Below are 19,910 nucleotides of genomic sequence, written 5' to 3'. Positions count from 1 at the left end.
CTTTACTTCTCCACAACTTTGTCCCTGACCTGTTTGGAGAGCTCCTTGGTCTTCATGGTGCCGCTTGCTTGGTGGTGCCCCTTGCTTCATGGTGTTGCAGACTCTGGAGCCTTTCAGAACAGGTGGATATATACTGAGATCATGTGACAGATCATGTGACACAGATTGCACACAGGTGGACTTTATTTAACTAATTATGTGACTTCTGAAGCTAATTGGTTGGACAAAATCTTATTTAGGGGCTTCATAGCAAGGGGGGGAATACATATGCACGCACCACTTTTCTGTTGTTTATTTTTTTTGAATTCTTTGAAACAAGTAATTTTTTTCATTTCATTTCACCAATTTGGACTATTTTGTGTATGTCCATTACATGAAATCCAAATATATATCCATTTAAATTACAGGTTTTAAAGCAACAAAATAGGAAAAACAACAAGGGGGATGAATACTTTTGCAAGGCACTGTACAGGGGGATGAATGAGCCAATTGTAAACTGGGGATGATTAGGTGGCCATGACAGTATAAAGGCCAGATTGGGTATGTAGCCAGGACACCAGGGTTAACACCCCTACTCTTACGATAAGTGCCATGGGATCTTTAGTGACCACAGAGAGTCAGGACACCCATTTAAAGTCCCATCTGAAAAACAGCAGGGCAATATCCACAATCACTGCCCTGGAGCATTGGGATATTTTTTTAGACCAGAGGAAAGGGTGCCTCCTACTAGCCCTCCATCAACAAATCCAGCAGCATCTGGTCTCCCATCCAGGGACTGATCAGGACCAACTTAACTTAGCTTCAGAAGCAAGCCAGCAGTGATGCAGGGTGTGGTGAAGGTTTCTCTGGAAGAGACCTGGGTAAGTCTGCGCCACAAATCCCTGGTTAGACCAAGAGACAGGGCTGATTGACGGCTGGGCCCACCAGAGCTCCAGGAGGGGGCTGTGGAAGACAGGGTGACCGTTGACTCCCTCCTTGGTTCAGAAGCCCGGGTCACATTGCTGTTGGGCCAGGCAGGGTCAGGGAAGACGCTACTAATGCACTGCCTAGGACAGCGCTGGGCTCAGGATGTCTTCCCCTCCTTTCACCTACTGGTCCTGCTAGAGTTCCGCCAGCTCAACCTCATGGCTCGGCCGCTGTCTCTGATAGAGCTGCTTTTTCGCTTCTTCCTTCCACCAGAGGGTGGGGAGGAGGAGGGTGCTGCTGTTCTTGACTTCATCCTCCACAACCCTGAGAAAATATGCTGGATCTTTGATGGCTACAATGAGTTTCAAACTAAAATCACCCACTCAGGGAGTCTGAGTAGACCGTTCGACCCACAGTGCCCTCTACCCATGGCAGAGCTGATATCAGGGTTGTGCAGTCGCATGATCCTCCCAGGATGCACCCTATTGATTACCTGCAGGCCTCGGGATGTGACAGATTTGGAGAGCTCTGTGGACTGCGTTGGGGAGCTGCTAGGCTTCAATTGGCGCAGTGTGAAAGAATATGCTGAACAGTACTTCCAGGACAAGGACCTGGATCTAAAGGAGAAGGCTCTTGTCAGATGAATCCAAAATTGAACTTTTTGGCAACAATGCAAAACGTTATGTTTGGCGTAAAAGCAACACAGCTGAACACACCATCCCCACTGTCAAACATGGTGGTGGCAGCATCATGGTTTGGGCCTGCTTTTCTTCAGCAGGGACAGGGAAGATGGTTAAAATTGATGGGAAGATGGATGGAGCCAAATACAGGACCATTCTGGAAGAAAACCTGATGGAGTCTGCAAAAGACCTGAGACTGGGACGGAGATTTGTCTTCCAACAAGACAATGATCCAAAACGTAAAGCAAAATCTACAATGGAATGGTTCAAAAATAAACATATCCAGGTGTTAGAATGGCCAAGTCAAAGTCCAGACCTGAATCCAATCGAGAATCTGTGGAAAGAACTGAAAACTGCTGTTCACAAATGCTCTCCATCCAACCTCACTGAGCTCGAGCTGTTTTGCAAGGAGGAATGGGAAAAAATGTCAGTCTCTCGATGTGCAAAACTGATAGAGACATACCCCGAGCGACTTACAGCTGTAATCGCAGCAAAAGGTGGCGCTACAAAGTATTAACTTAAGGGGGCTGAATAATTTTGCACGCCCAATTTTTCAGTTTTTGATTTGTTAAAAAAGTTTGAAATATCCAATAAATGTCGTTCCACTTCATGATTGTGTCCCACTTGTTGTTGATTCTTCACAAAAAAGACAGTTTTATATCTTTATGTTTGAAGCCTGAAATGTGGCAAAAGGTCGCAAAGTTCAAGGGGGCCGAATACTTTCGCAAGGCACTGTAGAACCTCCAGTTAACTGACTGCAGTACTGAGAAGAAATGTGCATACTTTATCAGAAATGAAGAAAAAAAACAAGTATTGGGTAGTATATATATATATATATACCGGTAAACTATGTTTTATCTCTCTTTGCAGTGGAATGAAGGACATCAACGTCCTGTTTTTCCCAAGATCAGACATATAAGGGTGAGTTTTGTGTTTTAGTGAAGGGAAATAAAAGAATGTGCAACTTTCATTTATTTTTTCAGTGTTTGCTGTACCAACAGGCCCATGCAAATCAAGCTAATGTTTCATGTTCTTGTTGAGAGAATGTTGCTTTTGTTTCATTGTTTTATCTATACCACATAGGGAAATCTACTGTACTGTATCAATCAGCCTCTCTCTTATCCATTTTTCTCCCTTTCTATTTGTCTCAAGTTCTAAGAAAAACATTGGACTGACTGTCAGGTATGATATTCTCTGTTTGGTTCCTATAAAGAGCTTTTGAATACCAGGAGTAACATTGCTGTTGTTTCTTCCCTCTCTTTTTGTGTCATACAGCCTATTAAACTGCAGTTTGAGTACCGATCAGATGACTAGACTGTCAGTTGCTAGCGAGAAGTCCTGGCCTCACTCTCCTAGAGTAAGTACAAATGTACCCAGTGTTCTTGAGCAAGTCCCATCACACTGTGGGTAAGGACACTAAATATGTCAAGAGAATCTGACTTTCTGTTTGGTGTTATGTTGTGTCCCCTGCAGTCTGTCAGAAGACGACATCAAGGCTGGTACTCTCAAGGCCCTGACTGACTCTCTACAGAAGCTGAACATCTCCAAACAGATTGTGTAAGACTTATCTTTTATTTGAAGTGTTTTGAAGACTTTTGATAAAGTCATGATCTTGTGCCTGTCCCGTATTATGTTTGAAACTAGTTATGCTGCCTAATACGGTTATTGTCTGTGTCTTGACAGTCTGAATGACAGCCACATATCTGTTGATGGGCTGATGATTCTGACCTGTTTCCTGTCTGTATGTCCTGATGTGGTTCAAGTGGACATCAGGTATGTTGTGCATAACACCCTTTATTTTCTTAGATAAAGCCAATATAGACAGCACCCTTGTTGTGTGCGTAAACTGCAACCAGACTAAAACCACTACACTACACATCACTTCCTGGTGGCTTCACTATTCAGAGGGTGTCTCCTCTGTCAAGGGGTTTGCTGTAGGCCCAAACCAGACGTTTTAATCATGTAAGAAATTATGATACTACTGTGGTCCCTATTACACAACTTTTTTTTAGAATGTCCTGTAAATTCCTCTCAGACCCTTCCCACTGGGCTCAAACGTCAATTCAATGTCTATTACGTTGGTTCAACGTAATTTCATTGAAATGACATAAAAACAACATTGATTCAACCAGTGTGTGCCCCGTGGGTTACCACTCACTGTTGTGCATTTTCCCCATACATCCCCATGACAGGCTGCAAGACCCTGTTCTTGTGTCCATGCTTTTTTCTAGGGGATAGAGAAACACTAGATTTCTAAGAGACTTTGGTGTGTACAATATTGTGGATAATGATAATGATGTGGATAATGTTTTCTACTGTAGGTGGTATGACATTGTCTCTGCTTTCCATCCTCTTTTCCCATGGTCCCTGTGTGCAGTCTGACGGGCTGTGCTCTTCGTCCCCCTCACTTGGACCGTCTGTGTGAGAATCTGAGGGACTGCTCTGCTCTGACTATGCTGGAGTAAGTGTTCTCAGGGAGAGGCTTTGGAGTGTGAAATAGCAATAAGGATAATTGTTGGTATGCACATATTCAAGGACCTGTTTGTTTTTGTTTATACCCCCCCCACCCCCCACCGTTGTCAGTATTTCCAATAATGCTTTGGAAAACAAAGGTCTGAAGAAGTTGTTGGACCTCTTGCCTCAGCTTAGCAACATACAGGAAATCAAGTAAGAATTTCTATAGCAACTCAAATGTATTTTCCTTTTATTCCTTTTTTTGTCCGTTTTTTTTCTTAAAAGCTTTTTTTCTGACCAGGGAGTTTCTGTATACCCTCATTTTGTTTTAGTGTCAGTGAGAATGCAGTCAGCATGGAAGGAGTTGTGCAGCCTAGCTGGAACCCTGTGCTCACACAGGAACACGAGTGAAGTCAATATCAGGTATTCACATCCCATTACTGTCTTATACAGACCAACACTTTTGTAAACAAACAGACATGCTTGAAACCGGCATGGTAGAAAGTGTTTGAATTCATGTCTAGTAATATGCTTGCATTTGTGATGATTATTAACTATAAAACTGTTATATTTATCAGTCATGGGGGGAATAAGAAGCTGTTTCTGAAATTCCTCTCCAGTAAAATGTAATAGAGCAACAGAGTAATAGCAATATGTTGCTTTCAAAATACCAATTCTATGACTCAGTAAGATGTTGTAGTCCTAATAACCGTTCACTGAATCTCTGTCATTTCAGAATACAATCAACAGGATTGGAACAGTGTACGAAACTCAGGTAGGACACAGAACGATATGTAACTTTTTGGGCGACCCGACCAAATTCACATAGAAATGTGAGTTATAGATCTGTCATTCTCAATTAGAGCTTTCGGTGGCGCGAATGCATAGTGCAAAAAGCCACAACATTTACTACTAGAGTTCTGCGTGGTTAAGATGAAATCATGCATCAAATTATCTTGAGTACCTGTAGCGGTCCTGTGGGTGGGTGGTTGGGTGGATGCAACTGTTCTGTGGGGGAGGGGTGGATGGGTGTAGTGGTCCTGTGGGGGGGCTATTCTACTTTACACTTTTTCTCTTGTAGTTGTTCTGCATCTTATTGAATGTGTGAGTGGGCGGGGCTCGGGCTGAGGGAAATTGGGATGAGGGAGGGGACGGGGTGAGGGTGAGGGTAAAGGTCTAGCATCCTGCTCTTTTCTTTTTTATTTAAGTTCCTCTGTCAATATAAATAAAATAAAACAAATTGTTTCACAAAATTTGTATCTATTATTCTCATTGAAAGCAAGTCTAAGAAGCGGTAGATCTGTTCTATGTGCTCTATTTCTATGCTTCCCGTGTTTAAGATTTGTTTTTGTGCCTTTTACTTTTGGTTTTGTACACCAACTTCAAACAGCTGAAAATACAATATTTTGGGTTATGGAAAATATATTTCACAGAGGTTTAGATGGAACAATTATTCTCTACACTATACTTGCTTGTTTTGTCACATAAATTGAAATTAGACAAACTATTAGAGTTTTAGCAACCAGGAACCATAGAGCATCTTTAACTGAATTTATGTCCCATTCACTTAACCCTGAAATATAATCCCAAACAAATTTTTGTTTTAGTCTAACTCACAGTGATATCCATCCCACTGACATGAACAAGCTATGTAGAAGACTGGTACAGTGTCCCAGCCTACTGGAGCTAGAGTGAGTTCTACTCTTACCTCTATCTCTGTCAGTGTTCTGTCCCTGTCTTTCAGGGTTTACTACAGTATCTGGGGCTGTGTTCTCTTCTCTCTTTATTCCTTACCAGGTTATACGTTTTCCTCCTTCCCAATTCTCTGAAAATATTCTGCCTGTTGTCTGTTGTAGTTCTTTTCTCAGCAGTCTTCAAACATAGTATTGTGATATTATCAGTTTCTCCCATGGATCCCTGAAAGACGAAGCTATTGAAAATCTATTGAAGATCCTGCCTAAGATGAAATCTCTTCAGCTGCTTAAGTAAGAGCACTTCACCCTGCTCAGTAATGATAATCTCAGGGTCACAACACCGGTAAAGTTAGAAAGTGAATGATATTAATTTCTCATCATTCTCCTTCGCCTCCCCCCTGCCTCCCACAGTATGAGCCATGTCCAGATGTCTACGGATGGAGCATTGTTATTGGTCAGATCTCTGATAGACTGCCATCGTGTCAGAGCTGTGGAACTCCAGTATGTATGGCTCAGGATGCTCAGGTCACAGCTCATTCACGTGGTTCATAAATTTGGTTTTATATAATATATATATATATATATATATTAACTGTGTTTACATTAATACCTTAAATATTGATGTGCTTTTAAGGGCACAAGGAGAAGCCTTCATCAAGTTTGTCAACATGAATGCAGAACAAGCAACTTGCAGGTGAATGTGTTTTATCTGCTTATGCTGTTCCCACATATAGAAATGCCATATTACATTACATTACAGAAATGAGGTTGTAGGTTAATTGACAGTTTTTTTTAAAAATCGGTCACATCTTATATTGAGTTCTTTCAAAACTCATGTATGTATGTCTGCATGCCTGCCTGCCTGCCTGCCTGCCTGCCTGCCTGCCTGTCTGCCTGTCTGCCTGTCTCCTCTGCAGACTCTCTGAGTACACACTGAGCAGTGGGGATGTGGAGATACTCTCTGGGATCCTGGAGCAGTGTCCTCATCTGTCTGACCTGGAGTGAGTGCCTGTGTCCTCTCTCCTCAGACACATCCCTGTACCTGGGTCACACTGCCCACATTTTAGCAAAAAGAACAGTGTTTATAAATGATGATGTACTCACAACTACTGCACTGTATTCACAGAAATACTTTACACTACTAGTGACCGAACTGTGTTTTCCCTCGCTGAAAATTAGGGTTACAGTATCTTGGCAGTTTTTCTACCAACTTTTCTCGTTATGGATATTAACCCATTCTTTTAAACGGTGAAGTTTATCCAGTAACCTTCTGAGAGACGAGGGAGTGAAGAGATTTGTGGATTCTCTGCCAAGGCTGTGGATTGCTAGCTCAGTGAAGTAAGACTCATTACAATGGCCTATCTTCCTTCAGTCCGTACAGTGAACTCCATTACGGCTAGCGCTGTCTTGTTTCACCAAGATAAACGTCCGTCAATTTACCTCCCCTGGTTAGCCCCTAAACAAACCTTATACAATACTGTTTTATCAGTGGAAGCAGATGCATCTGTTCTATCTTTGTGGGGGTTAGTTGTGCTTTCTTGTACAGCTGTGTTCTGTTTTTATCTGCAGTCTTGATGATAACAGACTCACTCAGATGGGGGCTCTCTACATTCTGAACACAGTGACGACCTGTGAAAAGGTGGTTGAAGTGGATGTAAGGTAAAATCTGTTGAACAATGCCATATTGACAAAGTTAACATTTACTTGTCTAGAACCCCCATATAGCAGTGTTCCCCAATAGGAGGTCCGCGGGCCAAATTCGGCCCACAGGTGATTTTATTTGTCTGAAGTTTTTTGAGCACATATTATTTTAAAATAGTTTTTGCTGTAGTACATAAAAGATTGTAAAATCACCAGGAAATCAGCTCAAAGTGATTTTAATTTAGGAAATCTGTTCCAAATTATTCCGACACATAAATAGAGAGGCATTTGTGATTGTATCCCAATGTAATCAAGGTTTGAAATGATTCCGTTTTTGTCAAATACTATATCTGTTTGGGATGCTGGTACTAAGACTGCACTCAACGAGCTGTATACAGCCATAAGCAAACAGGAAAACGCTCATCCAGAGGGGGCGCTCCTAGTGGCCGGGGACTTTAATGCAGGGAAACTTAAATCCGTTTGACCTAATTTCTACCAGCATGTTAAATGTGCAACGAGAGGGAAAAAAAACTCCAGACCACCATTACTCCACACAAAGAGACGCGTAAAAAGCTCTCCCTCGCCTTCCATTTGGCAAATCTGACCATAACTCTATCCTCCTGATTCCTGCTTACAATAAAAAACTAAAGCAGGAAGCACCAGTGACTCGCTCAATAAGGAAGTGGTCAGATGAAGCAGGTGCTAAGCTACAGGACTGTTTTGCTAGAACAGACTGGAATATGTTCTGTTATTCTTCCGATGGCATTAAGGAGTACACCACATCAGTCACTGGCTTCATCAATAAGTGCATCGATGATGTCATCCTCACAGTGACCGTACATACATACCCCATCCAGAAGCCATGGATTACAGGTAACATCCGCACTGAGCTAAAGGGTAGAGCTGCCGCTTTCAAGAAGCGGGACTTTAACCCGGAGGCTTATAAGAAATCCCGCTATGCCCTCAGACAAACCATCAAACAGGCAAAGCGTCAATACAGGACTAAGATTGAATTGTACTACACCGGCTCCGACGCTCGTCAGATGTGGCAGGGCTTGCAAACTATTATGGACTACAAAAGGAAGCAAAGCCGTGAGCTGCCCAGTGACACGAGCCTACCTGGATAAAAGGAACACCGACGTGAGAATACTATTCATCGACTACAGCTCAGAGATCAACACCATAGTGCCCTCAAAGCTCACCACTATGCCAAGGACCCTGGGACTAAACACCTCCCTCTGCAACTGAATCGTGGACTGCCTGACTGGCCACCCCCAGGGGGTAAGGGTAGGTAACAACACATCTGCCACTCTGATCCTCAACACGGGGGCCCCTCAGGGGTGCATGCTCAGTCCCCTCCTGTAGTCCCTGTTCACCCATGACTGCATGGCCAAGCACAACTCCAACACCATCATTAAGTTTGCAGACGACACAACAGTGGTAGGCCTGATCACCGACAACGATGAGACAGCCTATAGGGAGGAGGTCAGAGACCTGATATTGTGGTGCCAGGATAACAACCTCTCCCTCAATGTGATCAAGACAAAGGTGATGATTGTGGACTACGGGGCTGTAGTGGATCAGGTTGAGAGCTTCAAGTTCCTTGGTGTCCACATCACCAGCAAACTATTGTGGTCCAAACACACCAAGACAGTTGTGAAGAGGATACAACAACTCCTATTCCCCCTCAGGAGACTGAAATGATTTGGCATGGGTCCTCAGATCCTCAAAAAGTTCTACAGCTGCATCATCGAGAGCAACCTGACTGGTTGCATCACCGCCTGGTATGGCAACTGCTCGGCCTTCGACCGCAAGGCACTACAGAGGGTAGTGTGAACAGCCCAGTACATCACTGGGGCCAAGCTTCCTGCCATCCAGGACCTCTATACCAGGCGGTGAGGAAGGCCCATCAAATTGTTAGAGACACCAGTCACCCTAGTCATAGACTGTTCTCTCTGCTACCGCACGGCAAGCGGTACTGGAGCGCCAAGTATAGGTCAAAACGGACGTAAGAGGTCCACAAGACTCCTGAACCACTAATCAAATGGCTACCTGGACTATTTGTATTGTCCGCCCCCCCACCCCCATTTTTACACTGCAGCTACTCTGTTTATTAACCATGCATAGTCACTTTACCTCTACCTACATGTACATATTACCTACATTACCTTGACTAACCGGTGCCCCCGCACATTGACTCTGTACCGGTACCCCCTGTATGTAGCCTCCACATTGACTCTGTACCGGTACCCCCTGTATGTAGCCTCCACATTGACTCTGTACCGGTACCCCCTGTATGTAGCCTCCACATTGACTCTGTACCGGTACCCCCTGTATATAGCCTCCACATTGACTCTGTACCGGTACCCCCTGTATGTAGCCTCTACATTGACTCTGACTCTGTACCGGTACCCCCTGTATGTAGCCTGTATGTAGCCTCCACATTGACTCTGTACCGGTACCCCCTGTATGTAGCCTCCACATTGACTCTGTACCGGTACCCCCTGTATGTAGCCTCCACATTGACTCTGTACCGGTACCCCCTGTATGTAGCCTCCACATTGTCTCTGTACCGGTACCCCCTGTATGTAGCCTCCACATTGACTCTGTACCGGTACCCCCTGTATGTAGCCTCCACATTGACTCTGTACCGGTACCCCCTGTATGTAGCCTCCACATTGACTCTGTACCGGTACCCCCTGTATGTAGCCTCCACATTGACTCTGTACCGGTACCCCCTGTATGTAGCCTCCACATTGACTCTGTACCGGTACCCCCTGTATGTAGCCTCCACATTGACTCTGTACCGGTACCCCCTGTATGTAGCCTCCACATTGACTCTGTACCGGTACCCCCTGTATGTAGCCTCGCTACTGTTATTTTATTGTTGCTCCTTATTTATTTGTTATTTGATTTGTTTAATTTTTACTTCAGTTTATTTGAGTAAATACTTTTTTTTCTTAAAACTGCAATGTTGGTTAAGGGCTTAAGTAAGCATTTCACTGTAAGGTGAAATCTGAACATCTGTTGCGTTCGGCGCATGTGACAAATGCAATTTGATTTGATTTGATTTGGATTCTTGCCGTCAATTTGTAGAAAGTATTTATTACTATGTTCCGGCTCCCCGACCATCCGCTCAAGGAAAAATCGTCCAAAAGCTGAATGTAACTGGGGACCCCTGCCATATAGTTTGTGCTGTAAGTCTGTGTATTGTTTTGTCTGTCTGTAGTTTGGGAACTGAGAAGAGGACGCTCATCCGCTTTGAACTGGACAGTGACTGTGGCAAAACTCTGAGGTAAGACAACAAAAAGGCTACTTTCTGCTCATCAATTGAAGTAACAACACAAATACCATACTGTGAACTCATTTAGCTAGGCAAACAGGAAGCATTGTTTATTTTGTTCTCGGAAAAATAACATATCGAAACTGGAAGGATTGCCAGTATAAATGATATCAGACCTCTCCCATATAACTCATAGACATGACATCTATCTCCCCACAGCTTCAGTCTCTCACCTTCTTTTTCTGCTTCATGTTCCCTGGATCCTTCAGTCTGAGAGAGTGTCATTTTGGGGCTGACCATCTGCAGAAACTAGCAGAGATTCTGAAGAGCTGTGCTGCTCAGTTGGTCAAACTGAGGTGAGAATGGGACTGGGAAAACTGCCTGACCTTTGAGATAATGAACCTGAAACTCATCAAATTTGAAAAAGTTAAAATAACCCCACTGAATTTGAAAGAATCGCAGAAGTACAGCATGACTGGCAGTAGAAGGATGATAATACACTGAACAAAGATATAAATGCAACATGCAACAATTTCAACTATTTTATTGAGTTACAGTTTATAAGGAAATCAGTCAATTGAAATCAATGAATTTAGGCCATAATCTATGGATTTGACATGTCTGGGCAAGGGTGTAGCCATGGGTGGGCCTGGGAGGGTATAGGCCCACCAACTGGGGAGCTAGGCCCAGTCAATCAGAATGACTGTTTTCATACAAAAGGGCTATATTACAGACATAAATATTCCTCAGCCCCCCCTCCCCTCAGATGATCCCGCAGGTGAAGAAGCCGGATGTGGAGGTCCTGGGCCGGTGTGGTTACACCTGGTCTGCGGTTGTGAGGCCAAATTCTCTAAAACTAAGTTGGAAGCGGCTTATGGTAGAGAAATGGACATTCAATTCTCTGGTAGGCATTCCTGTAGTCAGCATGCCCATTGCATGCTCCCTCAAAACTTCAGACATCTGTGGCATTGTGTTGTGTGACAAAACTGCACATTTTAGAATGGCTTTTTATTGTCCCCAGCACAAGGTGCACCTGTGTAGTGATCATGCTGTTTAATCTGCTTCTTGATATGTCACATCTGTTAGGTGGATGGATTATCTTGACAAAGGAGAAATGCTCACTAACAGGGATGTAAAAAAAATGTGCAAAGAAATGTAGAGAAATAAGCTTTTTGTGTGTATGGAACATTTCTGGTATCTTTTATTTCAGCTCATGAAACATGGGACCAACACTTTATAGTATTTTTTCCTCTATGATTCTGGGGAACACTGTTTTCTCTTGTGTATGTAGGTTATCCTGTAACACCATGCAGAGAGAAGGCCTTTTGGCTCTACAGAACAGCCTGACTGCCCTGTCCTCATTACACACCCTGGAGTGAGCCCGCACGCACGCACGCAAGCACATACACACACATATACACACACACACTGGTGATTGACTCTGCAAGTTATTGGAAGTGAAACTACTGACTTTCTCCCTTCAGTATAAGAAACAACGGACTGAATGTTCAGGTGATTGAAGACTTGGTGAAGCAGCTGAGGTGTGTTCATGTCCAACGCTATATCAGGTGAGGAGGATATGGGAATAGCATTTGTGTGTGGGATCTCTTGTGTGAGTGTGTATGATTCAGGTTGTGTGTATTTCCCATCAGTATTGAGGAGACGTGGATCACAGCAGAAGCAGCTGTTAACCTGGTCTCCTGCTGCTTGAACCTGAACCACAACATACACACCATCAGGTGAGAATTCATGTTGGCATTGGGGTAATATTTAGAAGTATAGTAAAATAGAACATGATATTCATAATTTATGTGTGAACTTATTTTGCAGGGTAAACCACACCACTGTACACATTACTTTGGAAAAACACACAAATCACACTCCTACCAGGTAAAGCTGAAATACATTTTCGTTGTCTATTTGCAAAATATTTTTAGATGTGAAGATAAAGATAACAGCTCTTTCTGTTTTAACTGAGCTGGCTTCATTTGTGTTTCAGTGGTGATTCTGCAGACATGGCTAGCTCTCTGTCTACCGTGACCATCAGGTGAAAGCAGCCTCCTCTGTTATTCCTACATCAACAGGAATGTGTGTAAGATGGCTCACAATTGGTTACTGCATATTCTCCCTGTTGTATGTTCCTGCCTCTTGTGTTTCAGCTTAGTAGACTGTGCAGTACAAGGGCACCACCTAGTGTCTCTGCAGACTGTGCTCCAGAGATCAAATCAAATTTTATTTGTCACATACACATGGTTAGCAGATGTTAATGCGAGTGTAGCGAAATGCTTGTGCTTCTAGTTCCGACAATGCAGTAATAACCAACAAGTAATCTAGCTAACAATTCCAAAACTACTACCTTATAGACACAAGTGTAAGGGGATAAAGAATATGTACATAAAGATATATGAATGAGTGATGGTACAGAGCGGCATAGGCAAGATACAGTAGATGGTATTGAGTACAATATATACATATGAGATGAGTAATGTAGGGTATGTAAACAAAGTGGCATAGTTTAAAGTGGCTAGTGATACATGTATTATATAAAGATGCAGTAGATGATATAGAGTACAGTATATACGTATACATATGAGATGAATAATGTAGGGTATGTAAACATTATATTAGGTAGCTTTGTTTAAAGTGGCTAGTGAAATATTTGACATCATTTCCCATCAATTCCCATTATTAAAGTGGCTGGAGTTGAGTCAGTGTGTTGGCAGCAGCCACTCAATGTTAGTGGTGGCTGTTTAACAGTCTGATGGCCTTGAGATAGAAGCTGTTTTTCAGTCTCTCGGTCCCCAGTTTGATGCACCTGTACTGACATCACCTTCTGGATGATAGCAGGGTGAACAGGCAGTGGCTCAGGTGGTTGTTGTCCTTGATGATCTTTATGGCCTTCCTGTGACATCGGGTGGTGTAGGTGTCCTGGAGGGCATGTAGTTTGCCCCCGGTGATGCGTTGTGCAGACCTCACTACCCTCTGGAGAGCCTTACGGTTGTGGGCGGAGCAGTTGCCGTACCAGGCGGTGATACAGCCCGACAGGATGCTCTCGATTGTGCATCTGTAGAAGTTTGTGAGTGCTTTTGGTGACAAGCCGAATTTCTTCAGCCTCCTGAGGTTGAAAAGGCGCTGCTGCGCCTTCTTCACGATGCTGTCTGTGTGGGTGGACCAATTCAGTTTGTCTGTGATGTGTACGCCGAGGAACTTAAAACTTACTACCCTCTCCACTACTGTTCCATCGATGTGGATAGGGGGGTGTTCCCTCTGTGGTTTCCTGAAGTCCACAATCATCTCCTTAGTTTTGTTGACGTTGAGTGTGAGGTTATTTTCCTGACACCACACTCCGAGGGCCCTCACCTCCTCCCTGTAGGCCAAACTTGATGATTGAGTTGGAGCGTGCGTGGCCACACAGTCGTGGGTGAACAGGGAGTACAGGAGAGGGCTCAGAACGCACCCATGTGGGGCCCCAGTGTTGAGGATCAGCGGGGTGGAGATGTTGTTGCCTACCCTCACCACCTGGGGGCGGCCCGTCAGGAAGTCCAGTACCCAGTTGCACAGGGCGGGGTCGAGACCCAGGGTCTCGAGCTTGATGACGAGCTTGGAGGGCACTATGGTGTTAAATGCCGAGCTGTAGTCGATGAACAGCATTCTCACATAGGTATTCCTCTTGTCCAGATGGGTTAGGGCAGTGTGCAGTGTGGTTGAGATTGCATCGTCTGTGGACCTATTTGTGCGGTAAGCAAATTGGAGTGGGTCTAGGGTGTCAGGTAGGGTGGAGGTGATATGGTCCTTGACTAGTCTCTCAAAGCACTTCATGATGACGGAAGTGAGTGCTAGTCGTTTAGCTCAGTTACCTTAGCTTTCTTGGGAGCAGGAACAATGGTGGCCCTCTTGAAGCATGCGGGAACAACAGACTGGGATAGGGATTGATTGAATATGTCCGTAAACACACCAGCCAGCTGGTCTGCGCATGCTCTGAGGGCGCGGCTGGGGATTCCATCTGGGCCTGCAGCCTTGCGAGGGTTAACACGTTTAAATGTTTTCCTCACGTCGGCTGCAGTGAAGGAGAGTCCGCATGTTTTGGTTGCGTGCCGTGTCAGTGGCACTGTATTGTCCTCAAAGCGGGCCAAAAAGTTATTTAGTCTGTCTGGGAGCAAGACATCCTGGTCCGTGATTGACTGTAATCCGTGATTGACTGTAGACCCTGCCACATACCTCTTGTGTCTGAGCCGTTGAATTGAGATTCTACTTTGTCTCTATACTGACGCTTAGCTTGTTTGATTGCCTTGCGGAGGGAATAGCTACACTGTTTGTAGATGCCCTCTGCTGCAGGACCTAGAGTAAGTATCTGCGAGAAGGGACCTAGGAATACTTTAGTAGTTAAAGTGTTTGTAATGTCTAATTTAATTTAGTTGTATTAAGTTATACCTATTTCTTATTTTCCTCTAGTTTGCCACACAACAGCATCGGTAGGGTGGGAGCAGAGTTGCTCTGCTCTGTCCTACCATCCTTAGTTAGTCTGAGGAAACTCTGGTGAGGCTTATGTTGTTGTGCATTTGGGGGTTGGAAGAGCTTTACATGGGTTTTGTAGGCCAAAGATGAATATCTTAGGCTGCACATGAAAAATATAAACATGTTTCTATTTTTCTGTAGTCTTGAGTCAAAAGAAACATCTGAAGATGTGGTATTGCTCCTTGCCGAGGGGTTGTTGCAGGCTAAAAGCATTGAGAGCTTGAAGTAAGTGATTGTCAATTCTCTCTATTCCTACTTATGTTTCATTTCTGACCCTGACTCTGACCTTTCACCACTCTCTCCCCCTTAGTTCTTCTGGTCATGTGATCAGTGACAGAGGAGCTGTAGTTCTGACCAGAACACTCCAGAACCTACCAAATATCAGAACAATCAAGTAATAACTGACACGCTTTGTTTCTCTACATATCACCCCTACCTGTATTCCCCCACCTGGCCAGTGACACAACAATACTTATGCTGATCCCTCTGCCCCCCAGTCTGTCCCTGTGCTCTGGTTGGACAGCTGAAGGAGCATTGGACCTGGTCAAAGGGCTTGGACAGTGTCTCTCTCTGGAGGGGATCAGGTAGAAAACCTTCGCTCTTGAGATTCCCTCACCAACTCTGACCTCCCACTGCAGGACAGCATGACCACCATGACTGACAGCTATTCCTATGATATACTGTGTGTCCTAGGGTAAGGGTATGAGCTAAATACCTGTATCCTGTCCACAGCCTTGACTCTGCACAGCTGGATCAAGAGAGCACAGTCTCCTTGGCACAGGGACTATGACTTTCTTGAAGAGGCTAAAGTGAGTAGAGCTTCCTGATAGAGAACGTAGTGGGCTTTGCCATGCCTGAGACAAATGTGGTGTAGAGTGTTATCTTTGCCAATGATTTGTGATCTGTCCGTAGTCTGAATAAGAAAGTAACCATGGGGACTGGATCCCCAGGGGAGGGGACCACACTGGTCCTACTGGCCTCTCTGGAGGGGCTCAGAGCAATGGAGGAGATTGAGTGAGTAGAATAATGATAACATGCATGTCAAGTAGTATCTGACTGCATGAACTAGCCATCACTTCTGATGTGGTATTGTCAATGTGTGTCTGGCCTGCAGGTTGGAGGGGATGAGGATGTCAGATAAAGGAGTGGAGGAGCTTATCAAACACCTGCCCACCTGGACAGGCCTGAGGAAGATCGGGTAGGCTCCAGGGATTATTGAACTGGAGAAATGGCTAGGGAACAGACTTGGACAAAAAATAGTCAACATAATTGAATGTGTCAAATTAAGCTAAGACATGCATCAGCAATCTGTCAAATGATCCAATGTTAGAACCTGTCAAAGTACCAGGTAATATTCCAATGGGCTTCATGGGTACAACTTTGGTGTGTTTAGGATTAAGTCAGACATTTTAGATTCGTCATCATGAAAGAGGTACAGTGCAGGCGGAAAGTATTCAGACCCCTTGACTTTTTTCACATTTTGTTACGTTACAGCCTTATTCTAATATGAATTCATTTTTGCCCCCCTCATCAATCTACACAAAATACCCCATAATGACAAAGCAACAACGCATTTACATAAGTATCAGACCCTTTACTCAGTATTTTGTTGAAGCACCTTTGGAGCTATTACAGCCTCGAGTCTTCTTGGGTATGACGCTACAAGCTTGGCTCACCTGTATTTGGAGTGTTTCTCCCATTCTACTCTGCAGCTCCCCTCAAACTCTGTCAGATTTGATAGGGAGCGTCGCTGCACAACTATTCTTCTACATTTGCACACACTATACATAGATTTTTATGTTGTGTTATTGACTTGACGTTTGCTTATGTGTAACTCTGTGTTATTGTTTTTGTCGCACTGCCTTGCTTTATCTTGGCCAGGTTGCAGTTGTAAATGAAAACTTGTTCTCAACTGGCTGACCTGGTTGGTGAAATAAAAAATATAAATTTTTTAAATGTTCAGATCTCTCCAGAGATGTTCGATCCGGTTCAAGTCCAAGCTCTGTCTGGGCCACTCAAGGACATTCAGAGACTTGTCCTGAAGCCACTCCTGCATTGTCTTGGCTGTGTGCTTAGGGTCATTGTCCTGTTGGAAGGTGAACCTTCACCCCAGTCTGAGGTCCTGAGCGCTCTGGAGCAGGTTTTCATCAAGGATCTCTCTGTACTTTGCTCCATTCATCTTTCCCTCGATCCTGACTAGTCCCCACAGCTTGATGCTGCCACTACCATGCTTCACCAGGTTTCTCCAGACGTGACCCTTGGCATTCAAGCCAGATAATCTTGTTTCTTATGGTGAGAGTCCTTTAGGTTCCTTTTGGCGTACTCTAAGCGGGCTGTCATGTGCCTTTTACTGAGGATGTGGCTTCCGTCTGGCCACTCTACCATAAAGGCCTGCTTGGTGGAGTGCTGCAGAGATTATTGTCCTTCTGAAAGGTTCTCCCATCTCCACAGAGGAACTCTGGAGCTCTGTCAGAGTGACCATCGCGTTCTTGGTCACCTCCCTGACCAAGGCCCTTCTCCACCGATTGCTCAGTTTGGCCGGGTGGCCAGCTCGGTTCCAAACTTTTTCCATTTTAGAATGATGGAGGCCACTGTGTTCTTGAGCACCTTCAATGCTGCAGAAATGTTTTGGTATACTTCCCCAGATCTGTGCCTCGACACAAGCTCCTGTCTCAGAGCTTTACGGACAATTCTTTCGAACTCATGGTTTTTGCTCTGACATGCACTGTCAACTGTGGGACCTTATACAGACATGTGTGGGCCTTTCTAAATCATGTCCAATCAATTGAATTCACCACAGATGGACTCTAATCAAGTTGTAGAAACATCTCATGGATGATCAATGGAAACAGGATACACCTGAGCTCAAGTTCAAGTCACATAGAAAAGAGTCTGAATACTTGTGTAAATAAGGTATTTCTGTTCTTTATTTGTATTAAATTTGCTAAATTGTATAAAAAAAAACATTTTAGATTTGTCATTATGGGGTATTGTGTGTGGATTGATGAGAGAAAAAAACTATTTAATCCAATTTAGAATAAGGCTGTAACGTAACAAATGTAACAATAAGTCAAGGGGTCTGAATACTTTCCGAAAGCACTGTATAGAGAGGGTTCAAAGTGCTGATTGGTTTGTTAAGACACACCTTTATTATATTGTCCTCACAAAGTTCAGCTTATTCTACTTCCTGAACTGGTTCAGAGGAAACATACTGATGAAACATACTGATATTATGAGCTATGATATGAAGTGAACCTGTTTCTCTCTCAATCCTTAGAAGAGGAGAGTGTTGACCCAGATTTCTGTGTAAAACACAGACTGGGACATCATTTAACTTCTTTATCTTTGTATGTCAGCCTGTCAGATAACTATATTGGTGACCAAGCAGGAGAGAGGCTGATCCAGACCCTGGCTAACTGCACAGAACTGGAGATACTCCAGTAAGGCCATGTTCCAAATATCTATCCATAGTTCCCTATTTCTAATGGGCTTTCAAAACGGACAAAAATAAAAGGTTCGAATTTTGACTGCAAACTATGCACCGCCTGACCCATTACATTATATCTCAGTCTGTCCAGAAATAAACTCAGCCTAGCCTGTGCTGCCAAGATGGGACAAGTTCTGCCCACACTCACTCACATCAGGGTTCTAGAGTAAATCTATTCCCATCTGTTTTTTTGTTTGGCTTGGATTGTGTTAAGTTTATTTATTGATTTTATGCATCTATTGCAATGTAACTGCAACCCTAACCCTTGTTTATGTTCACTGTTGTGTTTTTCCGAGAACCTGATTGGTAGAGAAGGATCTGTCAGTATCTCCAATGCTCTGATCTTCATGAAGTGTTTGACAAAGATACAGTAAGATATACCTAATGTAATCTGCTACATACAGACTGTGTATTCTCTGCTCAATCTTGGGGAATGCAGAGGAGAGGTTAGCTGTTAATGTACTTGTTGTCTTTCAGCTTGACCTCCATAGTGACTTCAGAGCTGGGGGGGTAAGACTGAGATGTCTTATTTGAGATAATATTTGAAGAGGTAGGGTTTCAGACATTTTCGGAAGATGGGCAGGGATTCTCCTGTAGGGGTGGAACGGCCAAGAGACCAGAGGTGGCTTGGAAATGTAACTGGAAAATGTTTAGTTGAATTCTGTCAATCGTATTAATGTACTTATGCTGACTATCAATCAGCAATTGGGTACTATCTTTGTTGTGTACAATGCCAGTAATACTCCTTTTCTCTCCCTGTTTGACCAGACTGAGGAGGAATAGTATCTCTGCCAGTGATGCCCAGAGACTGAGACAGAGGGAGAAGAGGTTCAACTTCTTCTCCACGTAGCCTATGATCTACTCATTCAGCAGAACAGACAACTTGCACTTTTATTTGTATAATATTTTATGCACTTAGAGACCACATTTCCTTAAAATTACAGCAGGTCATCAAATCAAACAATGCAATGATCCTTGTAGGGGGGGGGGCAGTGAACCTTTATTCCAACCCTGGGAACTGGTCTCTATCTCTCTTTCTTCCTCTTCCTGGAAAGGTCTGTGTGTTGTCTCTATCCACTCTCATATTTATTTCTGTATTGATTTTGAATCGGGGATTCATTGATTGCTTAAGGTTTGCAGGATGATTTATTTTTCACATCTGACTAAAAGGGTCGGTGAGACCAAGTCAATTTGTTCTCTTGAACTGCTGGATTCTAATTCTGTCATTGCTCATGTTTCAAATCAAATCA

General features: G+C 43.8%; 1 pseudogene; it reads left to right on the top strand.

Annotated features, from left to right (window-relative positions):
- The first annotated feature begins 821 nt into the window (after positions 1-821).
- LOC139372481 (protein NLRC5-like) lies at positions 822-19,510 on the top strand (annotated as a pseudogene).
- The last annotated feature ends 400 nt before the right edge of the window (positions 19,511-19,910 follow it).

The sequence above is a fragment of the Oncorhynchus clarkii genome, chromosome 1 (genome assembly GCF_045791955.1).
Source record: "Oncorhynchus clarkii lewisi isolate Uvic-CL-2024 chromosome 1, UVic_Ocla_1.0, whole genome shotgun sequence".
In the NCBI taxonomy this organism is placed as follows: Eukaryota; Metazoa; Chordata; class Actinopteri; order Salmoniformes; family Salmonidae; genus Oncorhynchus; species Oncorhynchus clarkii.
This window is presented reverse-complemented; position numbering and strand designations above follow the sequence as displayed.